General features: G+C 39.9%; 1 pseudogene across 1 annotated transcript in view; it reads right to left on the bottom strand.

Moving 5' to 3' along the window:
* Positions 1–249: 249 nt before the first annotated feature.
* The window catches only part of LOC143716523 (uncharacterized), a 140,718-nt pseudogene continuing 115,417 nt past the window's right edge, over positions 250–25,550 (bottom strand). Inside the window, exons 4-9 of the transcript XR_013196003.1 lie at positions 16,461–17,002; positions 13,449–13,508; positions 11,159–11,243; positions 8,117–8,671; positions 808–1,021; positions 250–769 (exon numbers count right to left, since the gene is read on the bottom strand). The product of XR_013196003.1 is annotated as an uncharacterized LOC143716523 (transcript). The remainder of the gene's footprint in view (positions 770–807; positions 1,022–8,116; positions 8,672–11,158; positions 11,244–13,448; positions 13,509–16,460; positions 17,003–25,550) is intronic.

Genomic DNA, 25,550 nt, shown 5'->3' with positions numbered 1-25,550 from the left:
GCTCTGATTGGTGGTAGTCGCTTCCCAGAAGCCAAGCGCTCTCCTCCTACTACCCATTTTGATGCCCTAATGATTACTTCCATTGCCATGGTAAAACACATACGGCTTTTCATCTGAATGAACTTTCTGGTGTGATTTTAGACTTGACGATGAAATAAAATCTTTACCACACTGATCACAGTTAAATGTTTTTTCTCCAGAATGAACGGGCAGATGATAACTGAGATGTGATGCTTGATCAAAACTTTTTCAACACTGAGTGCATGTGTACGGCTTTTCTCCAGTATGAATTATTTTGTGCAGTTTCAGTTGCTCAGCTCTAGTAAAGCTCTTCCCACAGTCACAACACACATGATCTCTCACTTCATTGTGTGTTTTCTGGTGCTGTTTAAAACTGTTCAGCCATGAAAAATTCTTTCCACAGAGAGAACACACATAGGGCTTCTCATCTGAATGAACTTTCAGGTGTCGTTTTCGATCTGATGATGAAATAAAATCTTTACCACACTGATCACAGTTAAATGGTTTTTCTCCAGAGTGACGGAGCAGATGATTATTGAGATGTGATGTTTGATTAAAACTCTTTCCACACTGAGTGCATGTATACAGCTTTTCTCCATAGTGAATGTGCAGATGATATCTCAAACCTGTTGAATGTCTGAAACTTTTCTCACACTCAGTACAGTACTACGGCTTCTCTCCAGTATGAGTTATTTGGTGCCATGTCAGTTGTTCAGCTCTAATGAAGCTCTTCCCACAGTCAAAACAAAAAAAACAAAGTTAAAACCTTTACCACACTAATCACAGTTAAATGTTTTTTCTCCAGAGTGAATTTGCAGATGAACACTGAGACCTGATGCTTGTGAAAAACTCTTTCCACACTGGGGGAATGTAAACGGTTTCTCTCCAGTGTGAATTCTCATGTGTTTCTTAAGGTTTCCTTTAACACTGAAACTCTTTCCACACTGTGAACATCTATACGGTTTCTCTTCAGTGTGAATTCTTACGTGTTTTTCAAGGTCTCCATTACTTTGGAAACTCTTTCCACACTGTGTGCAGCTTTTCGACTTTTGTTCCTTGAGTTTTGAAGTCACAGTGTTTATTTATGTCATCTAGTTTCTGTCTTTGCTCCTTCACTACAATACAATAGTATATAAACTGAGACAGTTTCGTATACTGAATTCAGCATTTAAGGTTATGATGATGAAACAGTTTTCCAGCAAGAGAGTCCGGCAAAACCTGTTTTCTGTATCTGGCAGAATACTGCTCTCTCTATCTAACCGGCTATTCCTGTTTCTCTCTATTGTAAACAGATTACTGAAACTTTGGTAGTCTCACTGTTTGAATAGTTATGCTGATTGGATAGGAATTGGTAACACTCTCAGTATAGGGTAGGCTCCTAAGTCTGTATGCCTCATTTACATGTTTTTGTTTCAGAGTGTCTCGACCTTTATGTAACTCCTCCCGCTTAAAGGGGTCATGAACTGGCTTTTAAAGAAAAATTATATTGTTGTCTGAGGTCAATTTATGACGTTCGCTTGGTTTTTACATTCAAAAACATCAAAATGAATAAGTAATAGGCTATTTTCTACCCTAGTTTTGAGCCTAGCTCAAAAACGCTCGGTTTTTATGGGCGTCTCACATTGAAGACTTGGAAGTAAACGCCCACTGCTGTGAGTGGATAACAGTTTTGCATAATAATGAGTTTCAACTCACTCGTCAGTGCACGTGGGGGAAATTGTTTTGAAAACTTCCAATGTTGTAAAATGGCAACCGGAATGATTCCCCCATACATGTTCGACCCAGAGTCCGATCCCGAATCGCAGGACAATGAACCAACAACACCTCAAATACAACGGATACTTCAGCCTGTGACAGCGTGGTAAGTTATTGTTAATTGTTTATGCTACTTCTAATGTAGGCTATCTTTAATGTTTTTATAGAAATTTTACTCACATAAGTGTGTTGCACCATTCCTGTCGGATCCAATATAGAAGGCACAGCACCGTTTTTCAATCTTAATCGGTCTGCAAATCCTGTCTCGACCTGTGTCTTGTTTACAAAACAGTCCTCGGCGAAATGAAGCGAACAAACGGACAATGTTTTACCCACATCAGCTGGAACCTCATTAAAAATAAAATTTAACCATGCATTCCTATTGGAATCCAGAGGAAGCTTATGCAGCGACTGTCTTCTTCCACAACCAGGCACTGCACAATATTTAGTAAACGGCATGTTTACTGCTCGGTAGCTCGATCCGTTTGTCATCACGAGGTAGGCCTATGTTATTTAGCTATGCCTGTAATGCGCGAATCGGTGGGCGGGGCTAAACCGGCCGTGTTGAAGTAGGCGTTGATCTTCTTCTGCGGGGGTGGTGTTTTATCCTCTTTGACGTCATAGTTCCCCAGTTTGAAAAACGAGTCGTTTGCTGAGCCTGGTGTCAATAAAAGCATTTATTGGACTAACAAGGACGTTTTCAGTTCTGAAACTTACAGGATATTCTTATAATATGGTGACCTCTTAGATGTCAAAAGCTCAAGGAAAATTTGATTTCTCAGTTCATCACCCCTTTAAAGGGTATATGAACTACTGTATACTGCTTTAGTTAGACTTGGGTAAGGTTTTGGACGAAGCAGACTACAGCAAATAAAGAATCCTGCTTAAAAGATACATCCCCGAGTCTCCTGGTTTTCGCTTCTGAGTTTCTCTACACTTAAGAAGAACAAGGTTTAGAACAGTACAAACGTTTTGGAGACGGAGAAGTTTGGCTACACGATGGTGAGCTGAAGTTAAATGTTTTGTTGGTCACTTTTAGACGGAGAATGTAAAGAAAATTATACATATACAGAAAGATTATGCAAATATAATTTTTCAATTGATAGGCTCACCAAGCCTATCAAATGAAGCAAATATCCATCCCTTCTTAAATGTCAGTGCCTGCCAGCGAGCAAAAACTTTTCTAAAATGAACAGGCTGAATGAAAATTCAAATTGAAAAGCAGAAATACAGCGGTTACTCCTAAACACAAGCAGCGCACTAGACTGTGTTTAAGGACAGGAGTTATAAGACTTGATTTTCCTGCTAAGACAAAAGCTGAGATAAAACTCACCCTGCAATAACGCAATAAAACACACCCTGGACAGAAGATCTCAAAGAAAGAGCACAGGACATTGCCCTGTCCAAACCTTTCTCCTTCCTTCTCTCTGCATTCTCCTCTCACTCCTCCCTTCCTTTCCCCTGATCCAAGTCACTAAAAGTTCACTTGGGAATATCTATATATCACATAGCCTATGATGTATCTTGTGAATCTATTGTTTTTCCTTTCATGTTTGGTGTCATTTTAAATGTCTCAGTGCGATTGGTAAAATGGTCTTAATTTCATTGCAGTCATTGGTATTATGAGAACAATTGAAAACTTATGAGAATCCTGTTCTCCTCTTTGGGTGGTGTCTCTTCAAGATATCTGATCATTCTCTCCTCTCCCCCCAAACCAGGTGCTACCCCCTGGGGTACACGAAAAGTCCCAAAACAACTCAGTCTTTGTATAAGCTTTTTGTTCTGGTCTGGGCATATAAGGAAAAGTGGCAGAGCAGTCTTTGGGAAACTGTAACCAGGAAAACCCTCATGCAGTGCTGTGTCAGTGGCTTCTCGAGTCTTGCACTCAGAATACACTCACACACCACTGAGTGTCTCTGTCATTAATGCATTTCTTACTCTTAGAGTCATCTTTGAGCAATTGATCTTTATGTATTTATTATTTCTGAATTGGTTTTTAATCATTTACTTGTGTAATTGCTATGATACATTTTTACCTGACAAATAAAATGTTATATTTGATTTATTCTGAAATAATTTTTCTAGTATGGATTAATGTGTAGTCTGGTGTTTCCGCAAATCTCTGTCCAGGATATATCAAACCGAAGGCACTAATGAATGGAGCATGGAGCACATTATTAAGGAGACCTTCTGATTTCTGACTATCACTGACTTAGCACGTTGCAACTATTAAAAAATTACACCTTATGTTAAGAGCCAGCATTGAGCGGCATCTTGAGGGTAAAATAGTTATCACTGCATTCTCTGACTATTTCAGAACTGGTTAGTTTGTGATCGTGAGCGCACATTCACGATGTGACGTCTCAAAGCGATAATGGGTCCTTTAATGAACGAATAATTGAAAGTATGGGATACCCAGAATAATCAAAGATCTAAATCTCTATTTATGATTATTTTCTAATATGAAACACAATCTAAATTTGATTATTATTTGAAATTGGAGCCAGATTAAGCGTAGAGCTATTGTAATATTAAAACCAAATTTGAATAAATAAAGTGACCTTCACTGGAGAGCTGAAAAGACATACACGCATTATACCTTCGCCCACACCGTTGGATTGCGTCGTTGGGCCAATGGGTGATCTTTACAGAGTCGACACTGGACTGTGTTCAGGGGCTGGAGTCGACACTGGACTGCTGTCAGGAGCTGGAGTCGACACTTGACTGTGTTCAGTGGCTGGAGTCGAAACTGGACTGTGTTAAGGGACGGGAGTCAACATCGGACTGTGTTCAGGGGCTGGAGTCGACACCGGACTGTGTTCAGGAGCTGGAGTCGACACTTGACTGTGTTCAGGGGCTGGAGTCGACACCGGACTGCGTTCAGGAGCTGGAGTCGACACTGGACTGTGTTCAGGGGCTGGAGTCGACACTGGACTGCGTTCAGGGGCTGGAGTCGACACTGGACTGTGTTCAGGAGCTGGAGTCGACACTGGACTGCGTTCAGGGGCTGGAGTCGACACTGGACTGTTTTCAGGAGCTAGAGTCGACACTGGACTGTGTTCAGGGGCTGGAGTCGACACTGGAATGTGTTCAGGAGCTGGAGTCGACACTGGACTGTGTTCAGGGGCTGGAGTTGATACTGGACTTTGTTCAGGGGCTGGAGTCGACACTGGACTGTGTTCAGGAGCTGGAGTCGACACTGGAATGTGTTCAGGGGTTGGAGTCGACACTGGACAGTTTTCAAAAGCTAGAGTCGACACTGGACTGTGTTCTGGGGCTGGAGTCAACACTGGACTGCATTCAGGAGCTGGAGTCAACACTGGACTGTGTTCAGGGGCTGGAGTCGACACTGGACTGTGTTCAGGGGCTGGAGTCGACACTGGACTGTGTTCAGGGGCTGGAGTCGACACTGGACTGTGTTCAGGGGCTGGAGTCGATGTTGGACAGTGTTAAGGGACCGGAGTCGACGCTGGACTGTGTTCAGGGGCTGGAGTCGACACCGGACTGTGTTCAGGGGCTGGAGTCGACGCTGGACTGTGTTAAGGGACCGGAGTCGACACCGGACTGTGTTCAGGAGCTGGAGTCGACACTGGACTGTGTTCAGGGGCTGGAGTCGACAATGGACTGTTTTCAGGAGCTGGAGTCGACACTGGACTGTGTTCAGGGGCTGGAGTCGACACTGGACTGTGTTCAGGGGCTGGAGTCGACACTGGACTGTGTTCAGGAGCTGGAGTCAACACTGACTCCAGCTCCGGAGTGTTCAGGGACCGGAGTCGACACTGGACTGTGTTCAGGAGCTGGAGTCGACACTGGACTGTGTTCAGGGACCGGAGTCGACACTGGACTGTGTTCAGGAGCTGGAGTTGACACTGGACTATGTTCAGGAGCTGGAGTCGACACTGGATTGTGTTCAGGGACCGGAGTCGACACTAGACTGTGTTCAGGGACCGGAGTCGATACTGGACTGTGTTCAGGAGCTGGAGTTGACACTGGACTGTGTTCAGGAGCTAGAGTCGACACTGGACTGTGTTCTGGGGCTGGAGTCGACACTGGACTGTGTTCAGGGGCTGGAGTCGACACTGGACTGTGTTCAGGGGCTGGAGTCGATGTTGGACTGTGTTAAGGGACCGGAGTCGACACTGGACTGTGTTCAGGGGCTGGAGTCGACGCTGGACTGTGTTCAGGGGCTGGAGTCGACGCTGGACTGTGTTAAGGGACCGGAGTCGACACCGGACTGTGTTCAGGAGCTGGAGTCGACACTGGACTGTGTTCAGGGGCTGGAGTCGACACTGGACTGTTTTCAGGAGCTGGAGTCGACACTGGACTGTGTTCAGGGGCTGGAGTCGACAGTGGACTGTGTTCAGGAGCTGGAGTCAACACTGGACTGTGTTCAGGGGCTGGAGTCGACACTGGACAGTTTTCAGGAGCTAGAGTCGACACTGGACTGTGTTCAGGGGCTGGAGTCGACACTGGACTGTGTTCAGGAGCTGGAGTCGACACTGGACTGTGTTCAGGAGCTGGAGTCGACACTGGACTGTTTTCAGGAGCTAGAGCCGACACTGGACTGTGTTTAGGGGCTGGAGTTGACACTGTACTGTGTTCAGGGGCTGGAGTCGACACTGGACTGTTTTCAGGAGCTAGAGTCGACACTGGACTGTGTTTTTTTTCAGGAGCTAGAGTCGACACTGGACTGTGTTCAGGGGCTGGAGTCGACAATGGATTGTGTTCAGGGACCGGAGTCGACACTGGACTGTGTTCAGGAGCTGAAGTCGACACTGGACTGTGTTCAGGGACCGGAGTCGACACTGGACTGTGTTCAGGAGCTGGAGTTGACACTGGACTGTGTTCAGGAGCTGGAGTCGACACTGGATTGTGTTCAGGGACCGGAGTCGACACTGGACTGTGTTCAGGGACCGGAGTCGATACTGGACTGTGTTCAGGAGCTGGAGTTGACACTGGACTGTGTGCAGGAGCTGGAGTCGACACTGGATTGTGTTCAGGGACCGGAGTCGACACTGGACTGTGTTCAGGAACAGGAGTCGACACTGGACTGTGTTCAGGGACCGGAGTCGACACTGGACTGTGTTCAGGAGCTGGAGTCAACACTGGACTGTGTTCAGGAGCTGGAGTCGACAATGGACTATGTTCAGGGGCTGGAGTCGACAATGGACCTTGTTCAGGAGCTGGAGTCGACACTGGATTTTGTTTAGGAGCTGGAGTCGACACTGGACTGTGTTCAGGAGCTGGAGTCGACCCTGGACTGTGTTCAGGAGCTGGAGCCAACACTTGACTGTGTTCAGGAGCTGCAGTCGACACTGGGATTTCTTTCATGAAGAGGGAACTTTGATCGGCCTCTGAGGCTGTGATGAGGTAAGGATATGATTATTGACACTCTTTGCCCATTTGAAACTATTTTTTCACACTGACAGCCAGTTAACAGTTTCTCTCCAGTGTGAATTCTTAAGAGTTTCTTAAAGTTCTTTTAACATTTAAAATTTCCTCCACACTAATGATGTCAAAGAGTTTTTGGTTTCTGTTCTAGTTGTAGTTTTTGTGGCAGTAGTCGTTTTTGAGACTTTGTTCGGTTTTATAAAATTAACTCCAGCCTCTTTGTATGATACAAGACCTGCATGATAATTTGGTTGACAATAATACTGTACATCCCAAACATATTTATAACAGTATTACAATAGAATGATAAAAAAGGTAGAATGATAAAAAACTCAATGTTATTAAAACTATGTAACGCATACTTTGTCAATTAAATAGATCAATCAAGACAAAAAAATCTGTTCTTTTACACATAATTGCATGTACAATGAGAAGACAATATAGTACACTTAGTCAATTTAAAAATTACATTATTATATATACACTTCAAGAAAGACCTGTTTAGCACACAATAAATCCTGACAGAAAATAAACTACTACAATGACTTTATTTACACTGTAAGAGTTGTTGACTGTTTTGCAAAAAAAGAATGTCACAATTCAATTCACATTTATTTGTATAGCGTTTTACACAATACATATCGTTAAAAAAAGCAGCTTTACAGAAAATGTATTTGTTTATATTACAATATATAGTGAGCTGTTATCAGAGGTGACTGTCCAAGTCATGCATTTCAAAAATGTACATACATATACAAATCATGCAGTTAGCAAACAATGTATCAATTTAAGGCAGAAACAATGAGCTCACTGAAGTAATTATTACAAGTTGTCAACATTAATGATTACAATGTATAGAAAATATGAGCAATGTGGGTAAAATCTTTACCACACTGATCACAGTTAAATGTTTTTTTTCCAGAGTGTCGGAGCAGATGAGCACTGAGACTTGATGCTTGAGAAAAACTCTTTCCACACTGAGTGCATGTATACGGTTTCTCACCAGTGTGAATTCTTTGGTGACGTTTCAGTTCACAGGATGCAGTAAAGCTCTTCCCACAGTCACAACACACATGATCTCTCACACCGGTATGTATTTTCTGGTGCAGTTTAAAATTGTCCAGTCGTGAAAAACTCTTTTCACAGAGAGAACACACATAAGGCCTCTCACCTGTATGAACTTTGAGGTGTTGTTTTAGATATGATGATGAATTCAATTTTTTACCACACTGATCACAGTTGAATGTTTTTTCTCCAGAATGAATTTGCAGATGTTTACTGAGACTTGATGCTTGAGTAAAACTCTTTCCACACTGAGTGCATGTATACGGTTTCTCTCCAGTGTGAATTCTCATGTGTCTGTTAAGATTTCCTTTATTTTGGAAACTCTTTCCACACTGTGAGCAGGAGTGCAGCTTATTGGCTTTTGTTTCTTGAGTTTTGAAGTTACAGTGTTTCTTTACATCATTTAGTTTCTGTCTTTGCTCCGTCACTTCCAGCTGGTCTAAAATAAAATGTATTAAGCAGTTAGAATCAGTTCAATGAGGTTAAATGTGAATCTAAAATAAAACAAACATGGCAGAAAACAAAGACACCCGTCTGTGTCAGTATTAAGAATTGGTAACACTTTACAATAAGGTTTAATTCAATAACATTAGTTAACTAATTTAGTTAACATGAACTAACAATGAACTGCATTTCTACAGCATTTATTACTCTTAGTTAATGTTCATTTCAACATTTTCTAATACATTATTAAAATAAAAAGTTATTTGTTAACATTTTTGAATAACATGAACAAAACATGAACAGCTGGATTTGTATTAACATTAACAAAGATGAATAAATACTGTGATAAATGTATTGCTCATGGTTATTTCATGTTAGTTAATACATTAGCCCAACTAATGTTAACAAATGAGACCTTATTGTCAAGTGTTACTAAAGTATATTTGATTCTCAAAGGTCAGTTGTGTCATTTACTTGTTAAAGGCACCATATGTAATTTTCGCCACTAGAGGTCGCTTATTCAAAACAAAGGCGTAGCTTGACGACACCATGAATGATTCATGCAGATTCATGGGAGTTGTCATTTTTACCTATACAGCCGATGGAAAGGAATCCGACGGACTCTGGCAGAAATCATGTTCACTAATGAGGGAGTGTATTAAAGTTTTATTATCGTTATGATGATATGAAGCCGGCCGGACCGAGAGCTGTGGGAGAATATGCCGTAAATTGACCGTACGTTTACACGACAACAATAAGCTTAAAACTGAGAAGTTTTTCCCTTTGAGTTTTCCACGTACATACGACACCATTGTCAAATCGATTCCCATTCACATGGATCCGTGAAAACGACTAAAGACGCTGTATTCTGCTGCCAGGCCATTAGATGGCGATGAAACACTTTAGACTGAAAATGTTATACACGTGTGCATGACGTAATCGTCTTCAGATATTAGCATTTTTGTTGTTTACACGGAGATCGTTTTCAAAAACTTGCACTTTGAAACCCATTTTCAAAAGTTTTAGTTTTTCAGGCACAGAAAACGCTGTTGTCGTTTAAACCGATTAGTGTTGCACGATATACCGGTACTAGAAAGGTATCGCGATACCCAGCTATTAAAATCGGTACAATATGAAATTTTATTAGTACCGGTACTTTCAGAGTGACATCACTCTAAATAATAAGAGCAGTATTTCTTTAATTTGCGTCAATATGTGACAGCCAGAGTCCGGATGTGTGTGCAGAGCTCTGCTTCCACTGTTTTCATTCACTAAACAACGGAAGCAGAACAGTAAAATATTTACGCACAGCAAATGAGAAAATAAAGCGCGGGACGTGCTCGCGCTGCCGGCTCAGACCTGAAGCGCGCGCACACGCCTTTCACACAGTATGCGATCGCGACTTCACTTCTCTTTCGTGGGTTATTGGGATTGAATAATCAAAATGCTAGGTGAAAATGGACGTCCTGGCAAGTATTCATGTAAACACAGTCGGGTATGTCTTTAGTGAATGTAAACCGTTTTTAAAAATAAATCGTATGTGTTCCATTGGCTAACCTACGTGCAGGTCTTAAAGGGCCGGACCAGCAGCCTAATATTCTGTGTAATTAATGTTAATGAAACAACAGAAAATAGACAATCACCCAATGCTTGACTGAATTAATTTATCTATTTATTAAGAATCGGTCTATAGTTAATTTATATGACTAGAATGCTGTCACGGTTTTAAAACAAAGCACAGCAATGATATTTGAGAGTGTTTCTCCCTTTCCAGGAAAAGTATCGAAAAAGTATCAAAATCGCAATACTTGACTTGGTATCGGTATCGAAACAATATTTTTGGTATGGTGACAATACTAAAACAGATCATAAATCGATATTAGAATATCATATTAATAAAACCTGGATGAATAAATGACATTTGCTTAATGACATGCAATTAATTTTAGAATGTATAATGGAGAAACCGTTCTCTGATTATGCTATGTAAGCCACTTGACAAAATAGTGTTGTCTTTAAAGCATGGTAAAACATGGCACTCGCTGGTAAATCAAGAAAATCAGCAAATTTAACAATAAGACTAACCGTGTTGAGCTATATAACAATGATTTGTTTTGCTCACCTGTCTAATAAAACACATAATAGATTAAAGCGTCTTTGTTGTTTCCATAGTTTCTACTAAAGTATATTTGGAATTGGAAATCCAGGGTAGAGCGGATATGATGTCAATGACAGGCGACACAATGACATACTCCATTAAACTGGTTAAAATTGACACAAGTCAAGAAAATATATCAAATTTGTGTTCTAGTGGTTTTTGGATATCTTCATCTAAAACCATAGCTACATATTGTGCCTTTAATACGATTAAAACTGGGTTATGATCATTTAGATGCATTTCTCTGTCTTTTACTATCCATATAATGATTATTATTTCACAGCTCCTAAAGCAGTAATTGAAGGATCAAGAATGAACACCAACCTATTTGTTCCTCAGCATCTTCATGTTTTATTCTGGATGGTTCTGGATCACTCATGCCTTCAATCTCCTCTTTAATAAACTCCATCTTTAACAGTCACACAGATTTCAGCTGCTACTCCTGGAGTTTGTCCTTCTCTTGTAGGATGATGGGAATATTCCCAGTGTTTATTAGTGAATTGCTGTGGGAGGGGCTTCACTGCAGGTGTGAACTGTGATCACTGTGTGATACTGACGCCCACAGGACCAGATCTGGAAAAATCAAAGATACGATTTTTTCCCCATTATTGTCCAAAGTCTGAGAGAAATAACAGAGCCATCATGTTTAACTGAGTTGCTGATAAACCTATTTGTCTCCAAAAGTTCACATTTTATTGGTGTGAAACAAAGTCTGTGAAAAACTCTCTGCCAACATATTATTACACTCTAATAATAAACCAGGACACACAACGCATTTCATTACATTAGCCCTTAAACACGCAAATTCTGAAGCTGGTTAATGTTAAACTCTATAATCCGAAAACATCTCTCACCTGCAGATTTGAAATCTATAGCCCCCGGAGAAAATATTCCACATTTGTCCCTTCATTCACGGTCATTAACAGAGTCACTTTCAGCCTCAACTGGTAAAAGTTGCAACTCGTCTCGTCTCTCTCACGCTTCTCTCTTCAGCGCATCCTCAGCGCGCGTAATTTTTCTTAAAGGGGCCGCATATTCTTAAACAGGAACGGTTCCAGAATCAACGCGGAGGGAGCTTCTGAAATTACTGTGGGTTCTCTAGTAAAGAGCAGATGTATGCTAAGCAACGGCTCCATCATAGCAGCAGTGTACAGTGCTACATTTAGGATTATTTACATGTCATCAGTTTTACTAAAAATGTTAATAGAATTTCAAAAATATTTTGCTATGAATATTTTTCTATTAATCTATTAGTCTGCCTTTACATTGCTTTCATGTATTACTATTTTAACATGTCATATTTCTGTTCCTTGCAGAGTGAATCCAACATTTATATGTAGATGTGTCACTTCCGAAACTTTGTTTGCATGCAATTGGCCCTCTGTCATCTAGCCAGTGGTGAACTGGCCACCTGGAGCACGGGGAGTTTTGACACTGAGCGTTCGTCAGTGTAAAAAGAAATCTCAGAGAACTGTATACAAAAAAAAGTTAAATGACCGAAATTCATTTCCTGGGATGCATACTACTACTGACCTTTTAAAATTTCTCAGATTTTAATGCAATTTATTATATTCATAACACAATGCACAAAGAAAAAATAACTTAGCAGTTTTCAGAATATCAGACAGAATATAAATGTAAATGTTTCTGTTTCCAGGCTTTCTTCAGTAATATCATTTGTCTAAGAAAATTCATAAAACTCATAATTCTCAAACTTATACTGGAACATGGTAAATCTGACAACTTTTGCTTTCAAGTCCATGATTAGGAAAGTGTTGGGCTGGAGGCTTACGCTGCTATTTTGAACCAATAATCAGAACAAAAAGCAGTTCAAGGGTGACGTGCATAATCCAGTTATTTATCTGACTTCAATATGATAAATCTGACTCCATTAAAGTTGTTATTCTTTAACCTATTAATCTTTAAAGGTAAAGGTCTCTGAAAGGAAAATTTAGGATTTAACCTGAACGTTTAGAGAACGAAAGTTATAATCACTTAAGCTTTCAACATAATCAGTGATAAAAGGAAAGATTCTCAAGGCCTTTAAAGTAGGCGAAATTATTTATTAAGTTACATGTTTAAATATACCGACAGTAGAATAGAACAACGTACTGTATAGAAAAGTTGTAACAACTAATGCACTGCTTTGCAGCCTTTCTCATAGTGTGAGGTTACACAGCAGTGTGCGGGAGTGGAAGGGTTGAAGCCTTTCTTTACGGTCAAAAGTTAACTTTCCTTCTTATACCCTGAGCAAAGCATTGTAAAACATGAGTGGAATACCAACACCAAAACCGACTGACAGGAAAGATGAGGCTAATGAGAGGCAAAACATTTACATATTCTCCTAAATGCATGTTTAAGCAATACCTAGATTTTACATTAGGATACTTTAATATATCTATTAAATTAACAATTTAGTTCAGTTCATAAGCTTTCAGATGAGACCAAACATGACATAGTTACATGTTAGAAAGAACACACTAGTAAATAAACATTATATTGAAAGCATAACTCCTGATAGCGCTATATAAATGCCTCATTCATTCATTCCTGTGAAGCAAATAGTACAGATGTGTATTTGAGGTGCAAACGACTCTGTTTCTCCCGACAGTACCATCCTGTGTCTGGAGTGTCCCGAGTCCCGACAGTCCTCAATCAGCACACTGATGAATCCCTGATGAAGAAGGATTACTGAAGTATTAGGGCAGATAAGAGTTCTACCCAGATTCGCTCAGCCCTACAGTGTCATAGTTAAATAAATAAATAATATGCCAATGGTTCACATTTACCATAGCTATAAATACACTGGTAATCAAAAGTTTGAAATAATCAAGCCTTTTTTAACGTTTTTGAAAGATGGCTGAGTTAATTTGATCACAAATACAGTAAAAACACTAATATTATGAAATATTACATTTTACAATGCCGGACTAGCAGTAAGAGACAACAACAGCGTGAGCGTGCCGCTAGACGTAACGCAGTAGTCCACGTCTGTCACCATGGTTACTATGGCAGTAGAGCGGAAACCAGGGATAACACAGATATTATGTTTTTGACAGGCGAAAATGACCGGGGACGAGCCATTATTTAAAATTGGAATTTCTCTGAAATTAAAAACCTTTGGGAACTTTTCAGATATTTTAAGTACACAACTTCAGGAAATACATCACACTGTTCAAGTTATTTTTGGATATTTTATTACAAAAATCTTACATATTGTAGTTAATAGTTATTAAATGGTTTACTAAATGGTTTAGTCCTAGTAAGCGGGGCTTGTGCTTTTTAAAAGGGCCTCTTGTTATGAAGCTCATAGAGTGAGTTGGTTTAAAGTTGTGTTATATTTATTGTGTTTTGATAAATTTATATCTATGCTCTGTTCTGGCTAATTTTATTGGCATAGCCAAAAGTTGGTTTGCGAATAACTTTGAACAGTTTATTTTATTTTTGTTTGTTTAGTCTTTTTTGGTTTTTAACTGTAAATACCATTTGCTCTGTATTGGAGAACCTTTATTTTTTTCACTTATTGGAATAAAGATTGAACTTTTGACGTCATCATCACGTCACTTCATTTTAACGCCTCCATCTGCCGGTACATTCAGAGCAGTGCTGCTACTGTTTGAAACATCTTTGAGGCAGTTGGCACACCCCTGACTCTGTTACAGTACTCAACAATATAAAAGCTTCCAGACAGAGACAATAAAGCGTAAAATGGTATGAATAAATACAACTACACTTAAACAATGAATACATATAAACAGAATAACGAAAGTAAAGAAAGAAATGGAGAGCAGATCACAGAATAGCAGTATCACAAATGGTTCACGTTTGAGAGCCAGCAAATTGTCAAATCACCTTAAAGCAAGGGGCAAACAATCTTAAACGCATCTAAATGTCGATAGAAATGTTTCTTGGATGGATCTTTGGTGCTGAGCAAGAATGCGTGTGTCTGTGTCGTGAGTTTGAAGCATTCTTTCGTTTTTTTTTCCGGAGAGCGCATCATTCGCGGTAAGTTTAAAAGGTTTACTTGAAAGCAAAGTTGCAGGAAAATCAGGGTCCATTCAACCGGAGATAGAAATGAATGAGCACAGAAGAAAGAGTAAAACAAGGCAGGAAGCCGGAGACTAGAGATAAGACTCTAAGAAAAAGGCTAGAGGTAAGACTAAGAATAAGACTAAGATTACACGCTTAATCTGAAAACAACCTGACAAATGTCTTGAGGTGAGGTAACCGTAGTATAATCAGAATATTTGACTCCAGTCCATTGACTTATTAGAAAATAATGCACATCATCCAAGGTGTAACATTAACAACTCAGGTGTGCATTGTTTTCGAATAATTCAAAGGCCTGTTGTCAATTATTCCTTATACAGATACTTATCACCACTGACCCACATTTTTATTATCCAACTTATGAATATGAGAGCTTTCTGGCCCTCCATTAACAGCTATGCAATAACCACTCTGCTACTTCAAAAAAGTTAATAAAAAGATCGTAAAAATAATCCTTATTAATCGAGCTGTTTAGTCAAACATTTTCTGAAGAGACACGGTCGCTTTATATGATAAACAGATTGCAATTAGGCTTGCAGATTTCATCAAAAAATATATTTTAATTTGTGTTTTGAAGATGAACGAAAGTCTTACAGGTTTGGAACAACATCAGTAATTAATGACAGAATTTTTCATTTTCATAAGACACCAAGCCAACGCTGACAAACTAGCGCTGATGAAAGCCGACTGTGTTGTCGCCTCGCGGGAAAAAACTGCACTTGAACACACCGAGAGAACTACAGCCGACTGTCAGCTAGAATGCGTGTTCTGCGCCTGCGTGTAAATGAGACAACTGTCTATTTCTGCAGATATATTCATTTATATTTCTCGTTAAAAAATGGGAAACCGACGCAGCAGGCAGCAGATCAACAAACCATAAACAAAGCAGTGCGTGCTTACCATTTTGAATATAAATCCTGCTTAACAATATCAATCCTGTTAATATAGAAATATTCGCCAAGGAACACTCAGTTAAGATGACGTAACATTAGAACAGCCTTCTATCTGTACCGTTTTAACTTATTTGCTCGCTGTTTTGCTATTATTCTCGTGCACTGACTAGTTCACTAAGCTGAACAGCCAATCGGAGTTCTCTCTCTCACCGACGGCCCGACGCCATTCAACATTCAACATGTCGAATCAGCCGAAAAAAAGCAGACGAGAACTAATTTCAGCCGACGGTGTGAAACACAATGAGAAAACTTGGTCAAAAACTGCCCGACCGTCACCCGGCATGTTCCAGGCTTTAGAGGCATGAAACATCTTTTAGCGTTAGGCAAGTGCCTATAACCAACATAATCCAATCTGAAGTTAATTAATTAATACATCGTTAGACCGGACATAACTGTTTTATATACATAAATATAGGTTACATGTGTTCGTGCAAGTGATTTACAAGATTTCTTATCCTGTGCGAATTGGCCATTATTATTACAGAGGTCCTGTGGTAAAGATTACATTACTCCATCTACACTTGTAAAGTTAATCCCGTCTGAATAGGGCTCAAGTCTTTCTAGTTAACCAAGCTTTTCACCACATTAACAAAATTAATCTAGATGATATAGTGATTTTATGAAAAACCTTTACCAGAGTAAGTACACAAGTGAGGTCTTTCATCTGAATGAACTTTCAGGTGGTGTTTTAGACTTGATGGTGAATTAAAACCTGTCCCACACTGATCACAGTTAAATGCTTTTTCTACAGAGTGAATGTGCAGATGAACACTGAGACTTGATGCTTGATTAAAACTCTTTCCACACTGAGTGCATGTAAACGGTTTCTCTCCAGTGTGAATTCTCATGTGTTTCTTCAGGTTTTCTTTTAGACTGAAACTCTTTCCACACTGAGTGCATGTATACGGTTTCTCTCCGGTGTGAATTCTCATGTGTTTCTTAAGGTTTCCTTTTACACTGAAACTCTTTCCACACTGAGTGCATGTATACGGTTTCTCTCCAGTGTGAATTCTCATGTGTATCTTAAGGTTTCTTTTACTTTGGAAACACCTTCCACACAAAGAGCAGTAGTGCAGATTTTTGGCTTTTGTTTGTTGGGTTTTGAAGTCGCAGTGTTTCTTTACGTCACTTAGTTTCTGTCTTTGCTCCGTCACTTCCATCTGGTCTAAAATAAACATATGAATCAGTTAGAATCAGTTCAATGAGGTTAAATATGAGAATTAAAAACACTTAGCAAGCAGAAACAAGACACCTGTCTGTATAAAGTATCTTCAATGTGCAAATGTCGGTTCTGTCATTCACTTGTTAATGCAATTAAAACTTATGATCAATTAGAAGCATTTCTCTATCATTTGTCATCCATATTTTTTTTCAGAGCTACGAAAGCAGTCAACAATGAAGAATCAAAAATTAACACCAACCTATTTGTTCCTCAGTATCTTCATGTTTTATTCTGGTTGGTTCTGGATCACTCATGTCTTCAATCTCCTCTTTAAAAAACTCCATCTTTAACAGTCACACAGATTTCAGCTGCTACTCCTGGAGTTTTTCCTTCTCTTGTAGGATGATGGGAATATTCCCAGTATTTATTAGTGAATTGCTGTGGGAGGGGCTTCACTGCAGGTGTGAACTGTGATCACTGTGTGATACTGACGCCCACAGGACCAGATCTGGAAAAATCAAAGATAAGTTACTGAACTGATACTGGAGTATTTTAACAGCAAACACAAACGGTTAGCATTTTGATGGTTACATATTTGTAGCATATAAAACAGCTCTAGTGGCGCTTTTCCACTACACAGTACCAGCTCGACTCGACTCGCCTTTGTTTGGTTTTCCACAGTGTAAAAGTTGTACCTGCTTTCGGGTACTTTTTTCGTATCACCTCCGGCGAGGTTCTGAGCGGGCTGAGGCGATACTAAAATGTGACGTGAAACGCTGCAGACTGCTGATTAGTCAGAGAGAATCGTCACTATTCACTGCGTCATCATTGCACGCGCCAGACGGAGCCGTTTTAATTCAGCAGTGTTTCGTTTTGCTGCCCTCAGCCTCTCCTGAAACAACGTTTGTCTTCTTGCTGTGAAAAATAGCCACATACCGAGGATCAAAAACAGCATACACTTGATCTCCTCCATTGTCCTGTGTGTGTGTGGGTAGCGGGTGTAGTTCCTCTGGCGTCGCTATGACGACCAGGTACTATTGGGGAGGTACTATCTGTAATAGAAAACGAAGCGAAAAGCGAACCGAGCCGAGATGATGCTGGTAATGGAAAAGCGCCATAAGATGCTGATTCTTATGTAGCCCGTGTCAGACTCAAAACAGATATTTTCTGTTCCACCCCTTTGTTTACTTTCAATTTCTTGGTCACCTCCTCCCAACTAAACTACTTCAGGATATGTCAGTTATACTATTGCTAATGGTTAGTTCATGTTAGTTAATATATTAACTAATGTTAACTAATGAACCTTATTGTAAAGTGTTACCGACATCTAAATATGATTTTAGATTGTAATTCTTAAATTTTTCATTTGAAATTTTTGTTTTCAAAGCCCTATATGGTTCAATCTCATTGAAATGGGGATCTCAATGTGGCTCAATTTTCAATGGTCAAAAAGCAAATGTGGTTCACTTTCAACACAGGGAAAGTCTGAAGAATAAATTATATTAAAATTAGAAATATATCTTGTTATCTTGTATCTCCAAAAATCCCCTGAAATGGTGAAGTTGAGGCACATTAACAAGAATCTATATTTGAATCAGTTTCAGGGATATTTGTAAGAAGGTAGGGCTGGGTAAAAATATCGATTTATCAATGCATTGCAATTATTTGTTTCTCAATTCAATATCGATTCATCAAATCCTATAAATCGATTCAGCCCACCGGCCAATGGCGGCGCTGTGGACAACACTCTAGTGAGAGCGTTCAGCGTTGTACAAAACGCGCTTTACCAAAACAGCAAGATGACGGACACCAGCTGTACTCCGTTCAAGCCTGCACCACCCACCAGGGACGTCGTTAGGCCTATTTTAGGGGGGCTGAAGCTACCCCAAAATGTTCCTAAGCCCCCCTAAATGATAAGAACAATAAGTCTCCGGGAGTCTCCCGCATATTGATAGCGGCTCCCTGATTTCCGCAAATTAGTTCAAATCTCCCGAAATCTAGAGCTTGCGAGCTCCAAACCGCGTAGCGCGCACAACAGAGAGGAAGAGAGGGAGAGTCCTTGCGTGTGTGCAAATGTGCGCGCGTGTGCCTCACGAAGGCACTTTTTTTTATGAGTATGCACATTTTGTGTTTCTGTTTACATTTCTTTTATAACTTGAATGTATAGGAAGAAAGAAATATACTTTCTATTACAGTTACATGCACTTTAGAGGTGTGTTAATAAAGCACCTGTTTGTTACAGTTGTGGTTTGTATTCAACACATGTACAATATTGTACAGTTTGTTCAGCTAAATAAACCATGACAGGAAACATGCTGGGGTCAATTTGCTCTTAAACATTGGTAATACTGCACACATTATTTAAAAATATACTCAGGTACTTAATTACTTGTATATTTACTAATTATTGAATCGATATCGAAGGCTAATAAATCAATATAGAATCGAATCAAAATCGAATCGAAGCCTCAAGAATCGAAATCAAATCAAATTGTGAAATTCCTAACAATACCCAGCCCTATAAGAAGGGGTTTTGTTCATGTTAACAGCTTCTGAAGCGATCAAAAGTTCAAATACACAGTATCGTAACTCCATGTTACCGCATTTACATCCCAATATCTCTGCGATTGAAACATATAGGGCCTTAAAAAATAAGATTCCAAAAGAAAAGTTTATTAAGAATTAGAATCTCTAAGGATATTAAGATGTCTTTAATACTTTTAGAGTTACAGGCACACAAACATTGGAAAAAGGATCTTTCTTTCTTTCTTTCTTTCTTTATATCCCTGAAGGGCAATTGAATTTACAGCAAGACCAGCAAACAAAAAAGACTATTTAAAATCCATTGAAAATTACATAATAAATTACACAAGATAACGACAGGCCTAAACAACAACCTACTTCTACCTACTCCCCCCATGCACGAATTTAACTGTCACGTACTGCTCTGAGACACAAAGGTTGAGGATCCAAATACAGTATTTATTGAACAGGGTAATCCAAAGATGTAATCCAAAATACAGGCAGGCCGTCAATACAAACAAACACAACAAGGCAGGGAACAGTGGCAAAAGAGTAATCCACGGAACAGGCAAGAAATCTAAAAACCAAGAGACATGAAACCAGGGAGAATGCTCGGAATTGCACTGTAACCCTAAACAAGACTTCGCAGACAATGAATTACCCCTTTTCCACCAAAGCATTCTGAGAGCCGGTGCCTACTCGCGAACGAGTTCTTTGTGTTTCGACAGCCAAAGAACCAGTTCTCGGCAAGGAAAACTGGTTCCAAAGCGGCAGAAACTCTTTGCTGGACTAGAACCGTTCTTTTACCACGTCATGCTTACGTCGGGGGCTGGGGGCGTGTTTAGATGTGTTCTAAACATCTTTTCTGACCATAATATAGGATCGCAAAGCCAGGAGAAACATTTGCAGAAACACAATGTAGTCCACCATTGTAATTGTTATGCTTGACGTTGGCGCAAGCGTTTCTATTTTTTTTAATTATTTTTTTTATTGAAAACATTATGTAAGCAAAGAAGAAAAAAGTCACAATATAGAACAAATAAACGGAAAGAAAAAAAAGACACAGGACAGGGGTACATAACTAATCAGAAAAGATTACATATCAAAGGAAAAGATTAAAAGACTTACATATTTCAATTGTTTTAAAGCCTTCTTGGTACACGAGTTAGAGATAATCCCAAAGTAATGTTGTACTTGCAAGCGTTTCTACCTAAGACGTATGGCGACGTACACAGTGACGTAACGACGTCGTTCGATGGGCGCTCTAGTCAGTGGAAAAACAAACAGGTTCTGAGAAGGTTCGCAAGTTGAACCAACTCCGAACCAACTTTGAACCAGCACCAGTTCCGAACCTATTCTTTTTTGGTGGAAAAGGGGTAAATGAGAAAAACCAGGCTTATATGGGGTGAGCTAAACAAGATAATGAGACACATGTGAATGTGATAATGAATGAAGAGTCCGGGCAGTGAGTATTAGGAAATGTAGTTTGTGAGGGAATGACAATAGTCTGAAGTGGAGTGTCCTCTGGTGGCTCTCAGGGGCAATCCAGCTGGTGACTGTTACATAGCCCCCCTCAAACCCCCGGCTTCCAGATGCTCCTAAAATTGTCCAGGAGAGAAGTGGAGCGGAGGTGGACTGGGGGGCAGCATGGAGGGCCAGGGCCGTGGAGCGAAAGAGGACCTGGAGACTGAGCCGGAGCAGGCTGAGCAGGGGTCCAGACAAAAGCCTTGTCCGAAGACACAGGCGTGGGGACGGCCATGACGGGGTGAGACTCTGGAAGGGTGGTCTCGGCGGGACGAGACTCTGGAATAGCGGTCTCGGCGGGCATCTTGGCTGAAGGGTCACGAATACTTGATTCAACAACCTCAACCTCCTGCTCTTTAATAGTTGTTCCCTTTTAAATCGATTTAAGTCTAAAGTAGAGCTGCACGATATTGGGAAAATATGCAATATGCGATATTGTTGTTGAATATTGCGACAACGATATTTCTTGCGATATAATATTTCCCTAGAGAAATTCTTTTTTGTATTAGTCATTTTAAAAATAATACTAAAATAAACAGGTAATAGATATATTTTTTCAGTTTAAAATACTATAAATGACTGAAAAACACAATAAAATGCATTACTCTCAAACATTACTTTATTCACATGTAACCATGCAATCATCAAGAGCATCAAGAGCACCCAGGACGCGATCATCCCTGGCTTCATTCACTCCGGCACCGACACAACACCATGGACCCTGGGTGATTCCTCAGCGGAAGACAAGAGCCAGGACCAGACCAAGAACCTCTCCGCCCCTCCAACATGTTCCCGAGATCCTGAACGGTGACGAGCGCGTCGGAGCTGTTGTGCTGCACGCGGGGAGTGAACGACATCAGGCTGCGGCAGACGGAGGTTCTGAAGAAGGACTACAGGAGCCTGATCGAGACGGTACGCAGCACATCGCCTGAAGCAACGATCATCGACCGCTTCCCACGAACCGACAAGGACAGGAAAGGTTCAGTAGATTATTTGCACTAAATGAATGGTTAATGTCATTGTGTAATGAACAGAAACTGCTCTTTGTAAATAATTGGAATCTGTTCTGGGTGCGACCTAGGCTCTACCGTGCTGATGGCCTGCACCCCAGCATAATCGCAGCGGCTGTTCTGTCGGACAACATCTCCAAGACGTTGCATACCATCTGACTAGTAAGTCAAAGTCCAAATCACAATCTTTGCTGTCCCAACTTAATTGATACAAGTAGTGTAGAACATTGTATAGAAACTGTGTCTATTCCTTGTTTAGTGAGGCCAAACAATAAATCTACTGTAGGATCTAGGAAAAATCTAATTGTAATTAAACCAGAAAATCTCAATATCAGTGAACAAAAACAATTTCTAAAGCTAGGTCTTCTAAACATTACATCGCTCACACCTAAGGCGGTTATTGTAAATGAAATGGTCACAGATAATAGTTTCGATGTATTTTGCCTTACTGAAACCTGGCTTAAACCAAATGAGTATTTCGGTCTAAATGAGTCTACTCCACCAGGATACTGTTATAAGCATGAGCCCCGTCTGATCGGTCGTGGCGGCGGTGTTGCAATAATCTATAGAGATATTCTAAATGTTACTCAGAAAACAGGTCACAGGTTTAATTCATTTGAAGTACTTGTGCTAAATGTTACGCTCCTAGATGTAAGAAAGAAATCCCTATTATCTCTAGCCTTGGCTACTGTATATAGACCTCCAGGGCCCTATGCTGATTTCCTAAAAGAATTTCAGACTTTCTCTCAGATCTATTGGTCAATGTCGATAAAGTAATAATTGTTGGAGATTTTAACATACACGTAGATAACACAAATGATGCGTTAGGGGCTGCGTTTACAGATTTATTAAACTCCTTTGGGGTCAAGCAAAACGTCAGTGGTCCCACTCATCGTCTAAATCATACACTAGATTTAATTATATCATATGGAACCAATCCAACCGATATAGATATTGTACCGCAAAGTGATGATGTCACTGATCATTACATGGTAACTTGCATAATACGTACTGCTGAAATTTGTCATGTTGCACCGCGTTATCGACCAGGCAGAACAATCCTTCCAACCACTATAGATAGATTCTCAAATAGCTTACCTGATCTATCTCAGCTGCTCAGTGAACCCAATCAAACAGATGAACTAGAGGAAATGTCTAGCAGTTTGAGCACCATTTTCTCTAGTACATTAGAAATTGTTGCACCAATTAGATTAAAAAAGGTTAGAGAGAAAACTAAAGTACCATGGTACAACAGTGCTACGCATGTTTACAAGAGAGAAACTTGTAACTTAGAGCGTAAATGGAAACAAACTAATTTAGAGGTCTTTAGAATCGCGTGGAAAGACAGTATGTCACGTTATAAAAAGGCTCTAAAAGCAGCCAGGGCTGAGCATCTCCGCAAAATAATAGAAAATAACCAAAATAATCCAAGGTTCTTATTTAACACCGTGGCTAGACTAACAAATAAACAGACATCACCAGAGCAAAATATTCTGTTACAGTATAGAAGTAATGATTTTATGAATTTCTTCACTGAGAAAATAGAAAGCATCAGAAACACAATTGTAAATGTACAATCTTTTATGGTGTCTTATGATTCAGCCTCAATTATCGCCCCTCAAGAACAACTACACCGCTTTACAACTATAGGACAGGAAGAGCTAAATAAACTTTTCATTGCATCTAAACCAACAACATGTCTATTAGATCCAACACCCACTAAACTACTGAAAGAAGTGTTACCTGCAGTGGAAGGTTCTCTTCTCAATATTATTAACTCGTCTTTATCTTTAGGTCATGTTCCAAAAATATTCAGGCTGGCAGTAATAAAACCTCTCATTAAGAAACCGCAATTAGATCCAAATAACCTAGCAAATTACAGACCCATTTCAAATCTTCCATTTATGTCTAAAATACTAGAAAAAATTGTGTCCGCTCAATTGTGCTCTTTCTTGCAAGAAAATTATATCTATGAAAAATTGCAGTCAGGATTCAGACCGCATCATAGCACAGAAACTGCGCTAGTTAAAATTACAAATGATTTACTTTTAGCTTCTGACCAAGGCTGTATCTCAATACTAGTTCTACTCGATCTTAGCGCTGCGTTCGACACTATAGATCATTATAAAATACTCTAGGATCGACTACAAAACTACACTGGTGTTCAGGGACAGGCATTAAGCTGGTTTAGATCGTACTTATCAGACCGTTACCATTTTGTCTGTTTAAATGGGGAAAAATCGAAGATAATGTCAGTAGACTATGGAGTGCCGCAAGGATCGGTGTTAGGCCCTCTGCTATTCTCAATATATATGCTGCCACTTGGTAATATTATAAGAAAACATGGAATTAATTTCCACTGTTATGCTGATGACACTCAATTATATATTTCATCACGACCAGATGAAAACACTAACTTATCTAAATTGACAGAGTGTCTTAAACATATAAAATGCTGGATGACGTGTAATTTCCTGCTATTAGATTCAGATAAAACGGAGGTATTACTTATTGGTCCAAAAAACTACCCACAAAACCTCGTACAATCCAACTTTAATTTAGAAGGATGTCCTCTTACTTTATCCACTACAGTAAAAGACCTGGGTGTTATACTAGACCGCAACTTGTCTTTCGAAAATCATATATCATATGTTACAAGAACAGCCTTTTTCCACCTTAGAAATATTGCTAAGCTACGTAACATGCTATCTGTTTCTGATGCAGAAAAGTTAGTTCATGCATTCATGACCTCTAGACTAGATTACTGTAATGCTTTATTAGTTGGTTGTCCTGCATCCTCAATAAACAAGCTACAGTTAGTGCAAAATGCAGCTGCTAGAGTTCTTACTAGGTCAAGAAAATATGATCATATAACACCAATTTTATCATCTCTACACTGGTTACCTATTAAGTTCCGTATCAATTACAAAGTACTACTACTGACCTATAAAGCCCTAAATGGTCTAGCTCCTGTGTATTTAATGGACCTTCTATCGCCCTACAATCCATCGCGTTCTTTTAGATCACTAAATTCGAGGCTTTTGGTCATTCCTAGGATATCTAAGTCCACTAAAGGAGGGAGAGCGTTCTCGCATTTAGCTCCTAAACTCTGGAATAGCCTTCCTGATATTGTTCGAGGTTCAGACTCGCTGTCCCAGTTTAAAACTAGATTAAAGACGCATCTATTTAGCCAAGCATTCACATAATGCTTACCTTTTCACTGTTGAATCAGATCGAATGCATTAATTTTATGAACAGCAGCTATGCTTATTATCTCCCATTTGCTTTTTCGCTGTTATCTCGGGACGCTAGTCCCGAGGTAAATGGCATTCGTCAGCTCCAGTTTGTATCCAGCCTCTCACGGAGACTTCAGAGTCCCCAACACCTGCGATGAGATGACTAAACGCCTGTGAAGAGACGACTCGACGCCTGTGAAGAGACGACTCAACGCCGGCGATATGTTATGCCCTAAATTAATACTTGATTAACTAACT

This window comes from Siphateles boraxobius, unplaced genomic scaffold, assembly GCF_051911475.1.
Source record: "Siphateles boraxobius isolate OS27281-9 unplaced genomic scaffold, OSU_SipBor_1 6, whole genome shotgun sequence".
NCBI lineage: Eukaryota > Metazoa > Chordata > Actinopteri > Cypriniformes > Leuciscidae > Siphateles > Siphateles boraxobius.
The sequence above is the reverse complement of the archived record's forward strand: the minus strand, read 5'-3'. Positions and strand labels throughout refer to the sequence as shown.